Source organism: Eumetopias jubatus, unplaced genomic scaffold (assembly GCF_037043125.1).
Source record: "Eumetopias jubatus isolate StellerSeaLion01/CBP00866 unplaced genomic scaffold, mEumJub1_p1.0 scaffold_6, whole genome shotgun sequence".
Lineage (NCBI taxonomy): Eukaryota > Metazoa > Chordata > Mammalia > Carnivora > Otariidae > Eumetopias > Eumetopias jubatus.
Window position 1 is genome coordinate 36,518,067 of NW_028274812.1, and position 12,299 is coordinate 36,530,365.

Consider the following 12,299-nt stretch of genomic DNA (forward strand, 5'->3'; position numbering starts at 1 on the left):
TAACATAGACTGCTAAACCCTCATTAATGAGGAAATTTAATATGAATAAATGTGATGTCCTATGATGTGATTTTTAAAGATGTACACAAATACAAAAGGATAGAAGTATATTTATAGCTATTTACACGAAAAGAGGCTTAGGGAGTTTAGTTGATCAAAAGCTAGATATGAGACCATGTCATATGATAAATGTTTAAAAAAACTGGGGAGTATATATATATATATCCTGAAGAAGAAATTGCCTGCATTCCCTATATATATATAGGCTGAAGAAGAAAATACTTGACATGTGATCACTCTCTTCCAGTATTTGGAGGTATTTAATATAGAAGATAAGGTAGATTTTTTTTTTGATGCAGTGCTCCATGATTCATTGTTTGCGTATAACACCCAGTACGTGCCCTCTTTAATACCCATCACCAGGCTAACCCATCCCCCACCCCCCCAGAACCCTCAGTTTGTTTTTCAGAATCCTTTGTCTCTCATGGTTCGTCTCCCCCTTCGATTCCCCCCCTTCATTCTTCCCCTCCTGCTATCTTCTTCTTCTTTTTCTTTTTTTTTTTTTAACATATAATGTATTATTTGTTTCAGAGGTACAGGTCTGTGATTCAACAGTCTTACACAATTCACAGCGCTCACCATAGCACATACCCTCCCAATGTCTATCACCCAGCTGCCCCATCCCTCCCACCCCCCACCACTCCAACAACCTTCAGTTTGTTTCCTGAGATTAAGAATTTCTCATATCAGTGAAGTCATATGATACATGTCTTTCTCTGATGGACTTATTTTGCTCAGCATAATACCCTCCAATTCCATCCACATCGTTGTAAATGGCAAGATTTCATTCCTTTTGATAGCTGCATAATATTCCATTGTATATATATACCACATCTTCTTTATCCATTCATCTGTCAATGGACAGAAGGTAAGGTAGATTTATTATTTGAATCACTTTTTTTTTTTTTTTAAAGTAGGCTCCGTGCCCAGCATGGGGCACAACACAGGGCTTGAACTCCCGACCCTGAGATCAACACCCTAGCTGAGATCAAGAGCCAGACGCTCAACTGACTGAGCCCCCCAGGCACCCCACTTTGAGTCATTTTCAACTTTAAGTAGATTTAGGATCAGAATACACACATTTTATCCATTAGAGACATTTGTAAACGGATTGGCATGCCTGCCTCTTATGGGAGCAAGCTCCTGGAAAAGCACAGGCAGAGACTAGGTAGTATATAAAGGATTCCTGTAGGGTGCTGAATGGAAGATTGGTTTCTTCGGCACCTTCCACATACATGACCTTAGCAGTCCAAGGCAGAGTTTGAACATTTCACTGTCACTAGGGGCCAAGCAGGTTTTATAAATGAGTGACGCTGTTTGTGTTAAGACTGATGGGGCAAACTGGATATTGTATGTCTCAATATTTAGTTCCAACCCAAGGATGTCATGCCATAATCAGGACCTAACTTTGCCAGATCTTCCCATTTTTCAAGCAAAGCTGGAAATCTTGATTTTTAGAATGTAAATTGTCCACATTTTATTTTATTTTTCTTAAAGATTTTATTTATTTATTTGACAGAGAGAGAGAGCACAAGCAGGGGGAGCGGCAGGCAGAGGGAGAGGGAGAAGCAGACTCCCTGCTGAGCAGGGAGCCTGAGGCAGGGCTTGATCCCAGGATCTTGGGATCATGACCTGAGCCGAAGGCACTCACTTAACCAACTGAGCCACTCAGGCACCCACACATTTCAAAAACTGGCAACTAATTCCAATAATTTTAAAGCACAACTGTGGGCTGTCACTTTTTAACCTAACCTAGGAATTATTCCAGAAACTTACAACTATTCTTTTTCAGTACATTTCAGAAATTAATTGAATACTCTGATTTTTAAATTTTATCACAAAATATCTTAAATGTGTAATTGTATAAAGAATCATTTTAAAGTACCTAGGTACCACTCCTTAGCATCCTGCCACTGCAGTGGCACTTTAAGCATATTTCTTACAAGATTCTGAACTTGATACAAAAACTTCTGTATTAATAAGGTAGAAGCCCGGTTGAGACACAATATAAAAAAGACTGGACAAATCACCATTTCAGCTTATAAATGCTGGCTGCAGTATAGTTTTTCTCCTTTGACTCAGTATAGAAAAAGGCCATAAAGCCCTGCTATCACTGCCCAGCCATAATTTTCTTTTTTTTTTTAAGATTTTATTGATTTATTTGACAGAGAGAGACAGCGAGAGAGGGAACACAAGCAGGGGGAGTGGGAGAGGGAGAAGCAGGCTTCCTGCCGAGCAGGGAGCCCGATGTGGGGCTCGATCCCAGGACCCTGGGATCATGACCTGAGCCGAAGGCAGTCGCTTAACCAACTGAGCCACCCAGGCGCCCCCCCAGCCATAATTTTCTAAATGCATTTTAGTTGCTAAATGCAATGGCGCATAGAGCTCAATTCATTGACTAGAGCAAATTAGAAGGGAATATAAAGCTCTGCATTTGCTGATGACATTCATAGCTGAGTAAGTATATATTTACTGTGGATCAAGTGTCTAAGGCATAAAATAATTTTTTTAACAATTATTATTTCAAAAGTCATTAACCAGGTTTTCAGATTTAAAGAAATAAGTTCAACTGAGAGAACTTCCTGTTCTAAATCTCTTGCTTGTGTGAAACTTTCTGAGGCGTTTGCATGGTTCCTATCTGGTGTAACATATGACACGAATGACAGAGAAGCACCTATTATGTTGTCTTTGCTTTTTAAAAGCAAGATGGTCTTCCTTGGGATCCGTTTATTATCAGTAATTTGGAAAACCCACTAACAACCTATACCCTGCTCCAAAAGAGGGTTTCTACAATGACGTGAGAGTTTCTTGGATTAGAAACCTTGAGCCCCTTGAGGGTCCTTGGAGTAGTTTAGAGAATACAGAGACTGTTTCTCCCAAAGGACCGAGGAGTTGTTTTGATCATATGGCTGGTATGAAGCACACAATGGAAAGCATGCAGTTATTGGTTTCATGCCCAACGTGGGGCTTGAACTCCCGACCGTGAGATTAAGGGTTGAATGCTCTACCAACTAAGCCAGCCAGGTGCTCCTTATTGGGTCCTAACTTTTAAAAGGGATATTTTATGTAAGACCCAACTATTACAATTTCAACTCCCGCTTCCTCACAATTTCACTTCCTCTGGTTCTATAGTATAAACACATCCCATTAATGAGAGAAACTTCCATTTCTTTTTTTCTTTTTCTTTTTCTTTCTTTTTTATTTTTTCTCTCTGATATCCCATGGTCTTTAAGATCTCTTTGATTTTCTGGGGTGAAGTTCAATATTTTGCTCTTTAAGTTTCTGGCTTACCTGAATTTCACTGTACTAATCATGGAAAGTGAGTTCCAGCATAAAAACACTTATGCACTATTAGCAAGCAATATGCTAGGAAAAGAGCAGAAGAGTTCCAAAGTAATTACTGGTACCAAACCGACTTTCATAAAGGAAAGATACTATGCAAATCTAGAGCCATTCAAAGCCATGTGGCCTTGAGATAATCCTGATTCTTAAAAAGGCAAAAAGATTCATGTTTTCTCTTTCATCAGTGGCCTAGTTTGATAGCATGCTCTACAAATTTCACTCATTAATATTCCTTAGCGATAAAGAATTTATACAACTCTATAGTCAACCTGACCTCTGCTGTAGCTATCTATCTCAGCACAAAGGGAGAAGGATGGAGAAGTCAAAAAAGGAAAATTTATTGGATTCTTTTATCTAAAAATAAAATAAGAAAAAATAGGAATGGTTTGAGGCTTAACAACAAGAAAAGCAGCTTTACCAGCTTTTAAAAGTTTTTATTTAGGCATTCACTTGAGGTAAAAAAAAAAGAAAAAAGAAAAAAAAAGGTGTGGAAGCCTGATAACTCAGAAGACAGGAATGGGGTCCGGGCTTGTAGGACAGAAAAGAAGATGACCTTCTGGCAGAAGAAGGTTGACTCATTCCTGCACATGTGGGACTCCACCTCCATGACACACACTTCTGTACACCAGGTCTACCTCTCCACATCTGTGACGTGCACCTCTGTGTCAATATCCAGAAGGGCATCCCTATCTTTCCTAAGAATGAAAAGTTCACAGTTTTTTTATTTATTAGTATTTTCTGCTAAATCCCAGATTTAAACTGTTGGTCAATTCCTTTCCTGAATCTTCCAAGATTGTTTCTTGGAGTAGATGAATTAAGGGTGACTTTCTTTTCCTCTGTTCTCAGTTCTGTTCTTTTCCAAATTTGGGTCTTCTTAACTAACCATCAGTAGAAATTTGAAAAATCTAATCCTTACATTACAGTTGAGGATTTTCTGGGTACAACTGCCTTTAAGTTCTGTAAAGAACTTTTCAATTCTGTGAACTGACTTAAGTAGAAAGTCTTGAGGATTTTCTGGGTACAACTGCATTTAAGTTCTGGAAAGAACTTTTCAATTCTGTGAATTGAAATGATTCTTTATACAATTACACATTTCTACTTAAGTAGAAAGTCTTGTAAAATTAAAGTTATTTTTTTTTCCTCTGCCTGGGAAATTATAGAAACAAAAGCACAATCAAAATTTGATAAACTAAAGATAGAACTGACATATAAATAAGAAACCTAGATCTAGGGAAACACCAAAAATGTGTATATATCACTTCTTCCTGAAAAGGAAGAATAAAAGCTAAGTTCAAATGTGTGAACTTCAAAAATGTGCTGAGCCAGACCCTGTAATAAGCCTGACTGTTAGGATGAACTTTATTAGCTTTTAACTCTATCACACCTTTGGTGCTAATTGAACACCTACTTTTATGAAAAAGAAGCATCTGCATCTGGAACTGAAAGGTGAGCCTTTATAATAATTTGTTTAAAGTTCAGTTTTATTAAAAAATATGGAATCAAAATATTGACAAAGGCAGGAGAAAAATAAGACAAGGAAAGTACTTTGAGCTTTATTTTTTCCTGTGTTTGAGAACCGCCTTCAACTCTTTTTCTTGACCTTTTACGTGAGTCTTTTGCTTTTTTGGAATTTTGAATAGGGGATTTTTTTTTTTTCATAAATGTCAACCAGGGCTTTTTCAATTCCAATGGCGAAAAATATTTGGTAAATGTATCAGCTTTTGCTGTGTAACAAACCATCCCAAAATTTAGTGACTTAAAACAATAATTGTTTATTTACTTAATTCTGTGGTCCTCTATATAGATTATTTTGGTCTTAATTGGGTCCCTGCATTTATTTTTGGCCAGCTGACAGCTGACAATCAAGGCTCTGCATCTGAAAGTTTGTTGGCTATTGTCTAGGACAATGGGAGTAACTAGGCCATGTGACTCTTTCTAGGCTATTCTAGACCTGTCATATGGGGCAGCATGTGTCCAAGAGTGAGTCAGCAGAAGTGTGCCAGATCCCTTGAGGGTAGCATCAGAACTAGCATGTCACCTCTCCTACCACATCTTACTCCCACCAGATTTTATTGCTGAAAGCAAGTCAAAGGGCCAGCCCTGTTTGAAGAGGCACAGAAATAGACTCTGCCTCTAATGGGGCCCATTGCAAATGGACTGCCTATTGGGAGGGGAAAAATACAACCAGTTTTGTAAAGAGTCTTACTGTGGAAAGCTTTCATCAGTAAAAAAAATCTTAAGTCTAATGTATAACAGACAGTGGTTGGAGCCCAAAGCTTAGTTGCCTTTATGCCCATGATTTCCAGAGTATTTTTTGTAGGCCTTTGATGAGTGATATGATATGGAAAATGACTCAGTTTACATCAGAGTAATCACATTGATGTTTCTCCAAGGCTAGGGAAAGTGAAAGAGTCGGGAGGGTTACTGACTTGGTCCCTTCATGACTGAGAGCAGAGAGAGAGCCCCCACTTTCTTTTAAGAATTTATTTATTTGTCAGAGAGAGAAAGAGAGAGCACAAGCAGGGGGAGTGGCAGGCAGAGGGAGTAACAGACTCCCCGCCGAGCAAGGAGCCCGATGGTGAGACTCGGTCCGGGGATCCTGGGATCATGACCTGAACTTAAGACAGACCCTTAACCGACTGAGCCACCCAGGCGTCCCAAAGAGAGGGCACTTTTAGAAAACAACTCAGAGAAGAGTCCCCGTGACCTGGGCTTGAAGGCAGGAAGAGAAGCCCAGGTTCTGGAGACTTTGAGGGCCAGGGACAGAAGAGAAACTGTGTGAGAGGAACCGATGAGTGGAAGCGCAAAAGCTGACAGTCCATCAAAGAGTGTTGGTACCAGATATCTTTTACAAAATGATTCTGAGACCCAGAATCTTAATTTTTTTTAAAGATTTTATTTATTTATCTGACACAGAGAGACACAGCGAGAGAGGGAACACAAGCAGGGGGAGTGGGAGAGGGAGAAGCAGGCTTCCCGCGGAGCAGGGAGCCCGACGCGGGGCTCGATCCCAGGACCCCGGGATCACGACCTGAGCCGAAGCAGATGCTTAACGACTGAGCCACCCAGGCGCCCCCAGAATCTTAATTTTTGACACTGGGGAAAATGGGATTGGTAAAAAATCAAGAAAAGGACTCAAGCACAGTGACGGTATATCATATGTCCCATCGTAAATACTCTTCAGCTCATACATTATTTGCTTCAGACTTTTTCTGTAGAAAACAATGAGACATTTTTATTTTTACAAGCTTTAAATGGACTTTTATTTATTTATTTATTTTTGTTGTTTCCTGACTTGTTAATTTTAGCTTAAATGGACTTTTATTTATGTGTTTGTTTTGACCTTCTACCAGCTTGGGTTAGAATGCTTCAGAAAACAAATCTATATAAGACGTAAGATCAAAGTAGTCGTTTCTTCATTCAGTTGGTATTGTCTGAGCAATGACCTGGTAGCTGGTGGACCTCTAACAAAGAATACAAAGTTCCAATGTGGGTAGAGCTCATGTTCCAGAATGAGGATTAGCCATGAATCAAATACACAAGTCAGAGGGTGAGAGAGCTATGGAGAAAAATAAAGCAGGGTGAGAAGAAGCAGTGCACCGAACAAGAGTAGAGGAGGTATTTTATGGTGTTACTTGTTACCTTATATGAAATGGTTGGGGAAGGTCTCCGGTTAAGGACCCTTGAAGGAGTTGCAAGGGTGGGTATGGGAGCATAGGAAGGAAGAGTGTTGTGGGCAGAGGAAAGGCCCCTATCTGGAGCATGCTTGGCATGTTTGAGGGACCACAAGGATGCCTGTCACATGAGCTCAAGGAAAGCAGGGGTGGGTGTGGTGGCAGGTGAGGTGCAAGAGCTTGTTCGGGGTGGGGGGCCGACTGACCACAGGCAGCAGAGCGGTGATTCTCAGAGCGCCTGGTACTCACCCTGCAAACTCTGAAAAAATGCCTAGGCCTAACCCCAGAATCTGTTTTAACTGGTCTGGGTTAAAGCCTGGTGAAGTCTTTGGAAAACATTACCGGGACAAATCCAGTGTGTGATCAAGGTCTCCTAGGCCTTCGTAAAGTGTGGCTCTGATTCTGAGTGAGACCAAAACTGCTGGACAGTTTTGCACAGAACGCCATGACCTGATTATCCTAGTCTGCCTCCTTCCCCCACATTCCCTTTGGCTCCCAAGATCATGTCTTAGTATAAAGCTGCTTCCCCCCTTTTAAGGGAGAGAGTGGAGAACGTGGTCGTGAGCGCAATCTCTGGGTGCCCTTGCTGGCCCCTTCTCTGCCACGCTCTCTGGTAGGTGTCAAGGATGTAGTAGGAGGGAAGGAGGAAGACTTCTAGAACCTCTCCAGTTTCCCTTCAAAATGGGTTGAAGCCTGTCTTAGTCCATTCGAGCTGCTATCACAAAACACATACTGGGTAGCTTATAAACAACAGAAATTTATTTCTCACAGTTCTGGAGCCTGGAAGTCTGAGATCAGACTTGTGCCCTCATGGCCAGGTGAAGGCCCTCTTCTGGGTTGCAGGCTTCTATACTCACCAGGCAGAAAGGGCTGGGGAGCTCTCTGGGTCTCTTTTGGTAGGGGCACTAATCCCATCCATGAGGGCTCCACTCTTATGACCTAAGCACCTCCCAAAGGCCCCCACCTCCAAATACCATCACATTGGACATTAGGATTTCAACATACGAATTTGGGGGGGTGGAAAGGGGGAGACATAAATATTAAGACTGCAGCAGAGCAAGAGTTCCTGCCTCTCTACTTCCACCAGAAATCCCCATGCCTCTTTCCCACTGTTCCCCTAAATTAGGGGATGACTGTGAGTGTGTGTTCACTGCTGGTGAGCCCTATGTTGAAATAGAAAAACATATTTCTCCTGTGTAATATATGTAAACTAGGGCCCCAAGCATGCAGCAGTGGTGTAACAGGAGAGAGAACTCCATCAGAAATAATCCAACCCTATACTTTTCTTCCTTTGGAGTAACATTGTAACAAAATTATTCAGAACAAGAACCCTGAAGCTAGATAACTTACACCCTGATTCTAACACTTACTAGCTGAGTGATTTATCCTTTGTGTGCTTCAGGTAATGGTGTCAACCTAAATCTCTTGTAAGATCAAATGAGTAGTTACATATTAAGTGATTAGAATGTGCATGACACACAGTGCTCAGTAAATCCTAGCTATTAATACAGCTTTAGTTTCCTTCTTGATTTCATCACTGAACAAATGGGTCTCTTTAATTTTAGCAAAAACATAGGAGACTATTATACATTATCATGTCTTTCCGTGCCATTTTAGACAGGCTTTCCTCTGTTTAATTGCTGAAAACATAAAGATGCTATATATTAAGAAATGGACCAAATTTCAAATGAGGAAAAAAAGGTAGTCTCAACATATTTTTAGAACACGAACAATCCATTTTCTATAATTGCTGTGCAAGCATGTGTTTTTTGGAAAAACCCTTTAATTCCTGGCCTTTACATGGATGAAAAAGAATAGCAGCCTCTTTTGGACTAGTTGAGGCTGGGAAGGAAAAGAATTAAGATGTGGACAGGACATGCTTTGAACACATTTATCTATCTGGAGAACCATCTGAAGAGCCTACTTTGAGAACAAAGATGAAAATGTGAGATTTAGTTCTGGAGTCCCAAACTGCTTCCCTGAGGAGATTCCTGGATTTGTGCATGCAGGTGGGGCAGGATGATGGTGGGGCGGGGGGGGGGGGGGGGGGGGGGGGGAAGCAGGGGGAGTTGGTGATGGAAAGTTACACTCACAAGAAAGAGACTGGACTTACGTTAGTTCTCCAACTTTCTCTACACAAGTGAGTCCTATCTTTTGTTTTATTGGAGTCAGAAAGTTAATAAAAACTTACTGGAATATGAAAAGATGATTAAATATTTATTGAAAATTTAAATGTGATCCTTGAAGGTACTTGTCTTAGAAGTGCCTTACAGGCAGTTTACCTTTATTCAAGGAGAAATCTCTTTTCAGAGCTTTGGGTTTGACACCCCACTTGAGTAATATTCAAATAAAAGTAAAATAGAAAATGCCTCTTAGGAAAGGATGGCCTGGTTTCAGCTTTTCTCCAATATTAATTTAGAGGGCTCATTTTAACATTGCCCACAGGATAAAGTCTAAATTTCTCAGCTCCACAAGCTGACCTCAGTGCTTTAAAAGCATCTCCTTCTGCCTCAGCTCTGTAGTCTCTACCCCCATTACTTCTTGTCTGAAGTCAGTGAGTCTTTAAAGGCACACCTATTCCCCTGAGTATTTGCTGATTTTTAAATTTGGTTTTATTTTTGTTGAAATTTTGTACATTCTTCAAAGATCAGCCATCTCAGATGATTTCCTCTGATCTCTTCAGATCTGGAATCATTGTTGCTTCTTTGTCCTCTCAATATTTTGTTTGTTCTTCATTCATTGCCCTTCCTTAATTCTGTCTACTGTTTTAGCTAATTATCTGCATCCTTTTAACCATTGTAAACACTTAGCTCCTTGTGGGGCAAAGAGTAAAATGTTCCTCAGTCGCATTTGTATAACCGTATAGTATCATATATATGCCAGAACTCAACAAATATCTATGGAATGAATGAAAATTAAAGACCCACTCAAAAAAGCTCTCAGAATCTTAGAGCATACTTTCCCTCATTTCCCTTGCATGATGTCCCTTTACCTCATGGACATTTGGACTTCTACTTTTGTGTCTATATATTTCTTCTATGACAGTCTGACTATGGATACTTTTTGCTTGCAACAACCTTATTCAGTATCCTTCAAGATCTGACTCATGCCATCAGCATCATTTGCTGTCCTCACATTTTGTTACAGACAGACTGAATTGTGTCCCAGAAATGGTCTTTCTACATGGAATACTTTGTTCTTCCCTTTTCCCTCTTCTCCGTCTTCTACTGGCTGACTCTTCCCTCCCAGATTCAGGATAAGAGGTTACTTCTTTCTAGAAATTGTCCCTAGCTCCCCACACCATCTCCAGCCCCAGACTGGCTTAAGCCTTTCTCCCTTATGATCTAGTGTAATAAAGATAAAAAAGATTTGGGTCAAAACCTGATTTTGCTACCTATTGAGCAGTGATTTTAGACCAGCTCCTCTCAAACTTTATCATGCATCAGAATCACCTGGAGAGCTTGTTAAATCAAAGGGGTGTTTTAGGGGCGCCTGGGTGGCTCAGATGATTAAGCGTCTGCCTTCAGCTCAGGTCATATCTCCAGGTCCTGGGTTCAGTCCCCGTGTCGGGCTCCTGGCTCAGCAGGGAGTCTGCTTCTCCCTCTCTCTCCACCTCTTCCCCCTGCTCCTGTTGTCTCTCAGTCTCTCTCTCTCAAATGAATAAATAAAATCTTTATAAAAAGGGGGGAGCGGTGTTTTAAGAATTAATTGAGATAATATATGTAAAGTGTTTAACATGAATTAGTGCTCAATTATCACCAGTTACTATTGTTTTTACATTATCATTGCTTTCATCACACTGTTTTAAATTGCAGACCGAATAGAACGATTGCCGAGTAAACTAGGAAACTCATAATGAGCAGTGACTCTGCCGGTTTTATTATTGTTGTATCACAGGAGTCCTATTAAGTACATTGGTTAGCACTAAATGAACATATAATAAAATACCCTAAAAAAAAAGCATTCAATAAATATTTAATGAAGTGAATTTGGCTGCTTCTTTGCAGGTAGTTCCTACCCAGACTGTTCCAGGATTCCCTAGTTCAGCTTGCTGTATTTTTGGGTTTTCTTGGGACTGCTTTTGTTGATCGGTTCCCACACCACCTTTGGTTATGGTGAATCAGTCCTCACAGCCTTTGTTTCTAAGATTTAACAAGCAACATAGAGAACATCTTTCTGTAAAGAAGTAGAAATAGATAAGCACACGGGCCATTCATTTGGCTCTGTAGTCTGAATTTCATACTGAATGAAAGCAGTTGCAGCAATGTATTCCCCTGCCTTCTGGGCCTGAACATATGCTTGCATTTAACACTGGATATGGGTTAGAAACTAACACGGGGAAACTGTAATTTGGGGTTCTTTGCAAATTCATGAAGCCTTCTTTTTTGGGAAGCCTTTCCTGCTTTTACATTCAGCCTATACCCCCATCCTCCTGTTTGACCTCAGAACCTCATATTTTATGAATACATCCATTATGAATATGTTTCGTTAGTTCAGCAAATATTTTTTTCCAATATCTGCTCTGTGCCAAATACTATTCTGATGATGGTGATACCACACTAAGACAAAGCCCCTGCTTCACAGAACCTAAAGCATGGCATTTACCAACTGGTACGATAATTGTTTGATTCTCGTCTCCCACGGTATATTGTGCACTTCCTGATGGTGAGTGCACTGTTTAATTGATCTTTGGATATCCAGTTCAATATCAGGTATGTGGTAGGTATTCATACATATGGATTAGTTTTTATACAGAGGGACTCCTTATTATATTGGTGCTGAGAAATAGAACAGAGTGCTGGAGATCATGTATTGCTGGTCCGTGAAAGGATCTGGCGCTAGATTTTTTTTTTTTTTTTTTTTTTTTTACTTACAAAGTGTTGTTTGTCTGAATTTCAATTAGGGCCAACCAATACATAACAATCCAGATTTCTAGCTTCTTTAGAAAAAACCCACGTTTCTGTATTGCACCAATCAGCTGCAGCTCATTCCCACTCAGCCTGCTCCTTAGATGGAGCCTGTCCTCTTCAGTTCACTGTAACAATTTCCTACTGTATTACATGTGTGTATGTGGATATGGTATTGTATTTGTTTGCATAGATGTTTGGTGACGAAAGAGCAAAATTCTTCAGATTCTACGTAAATCCACTGAAAGTTTGTATTTACAAGCTTATGAAAACCTGCCTTCAACTGGAAATACCCTATTCCTTTTTTTTCTTCTTT

General features: G+C 40.2%; 1 protein-coding gene across 1 annotated transcript in view; it reads left to right on the plus strand.

The window, feature by feature from the left end:
- The window catches only part of MTCL3 (MTCL family member 3), a 43,118-nt gene that overhangs the window by 21,396 nt on the left and 9,423 nt on the right, over window positions 1-12,299 (plus strand). The gene's annotated exons all lie outside the window — the stretch shown is intronic.